The sequence below is a fragment of the Crocodylus porosus genome, unplaced genomic scaffold (genome assembly GCF_001723895.1).
Source record: "Crocodylus porosus isolate Cpor-Errol unplaced genomic scaffold, CroPor_comp1, whole genome shotgun sequence".
NCBI lineage: Eukaryota > Metazoa > Chordata > Crocodylia > Crocodylidae > Crocodylus > Crocodylus porosus.
This window is the reverse complement of record NW_017728921.1, coordinates 16,765,186-16,765,678: the sequence shown is the minus strand read 5'-3', so window position 1 is coordinate 16,765,678 and position 493 is coordinate 16,765,186.

Genomic DNA, 493 nt, shown 5'->3' with positions numbered 1-493 from the left:
ATCAGCAGCAGTGGAAACAACATCGACAGTGATTAGGACAGAGAATGAACTGAGACAGTAAACCCCAGATCGGGGCTTGGACTCAGGGGCTGGGTCTGAGTTAGGGAAGGGCAGTGGGTGGGTGCATGTGGGCACAGGTGCAGGTATTGTAATGGGTGCGTGGGCTTATTAAGGTGGTTTTAAAAAAAGGTGTGATGGAAGTCTATGATAGAGGATATGTATACATATAACTAGATAGCTAGATCTAGATGTATTTTAATAATAATAATACAAAAAAAATTGTCCCTGTAACCCTCACACGGGCATCCAGTGTCAGCCCCCCGAGTGTCGTGGTCTTCCTGAGCTCTTTGCAACAAGCCTTGCTCCAGTACGTGTCCGTGGCCTACAAGGGTCCAACCGAAGAGCTGACGTGCTGAGGCCGGTGTCCCGGTGCCCTGCGGGCCGCCTCGGGCCGCGCCGCCGCCCTGCTCCGACGGGCCGCGCCCGGCAGCAC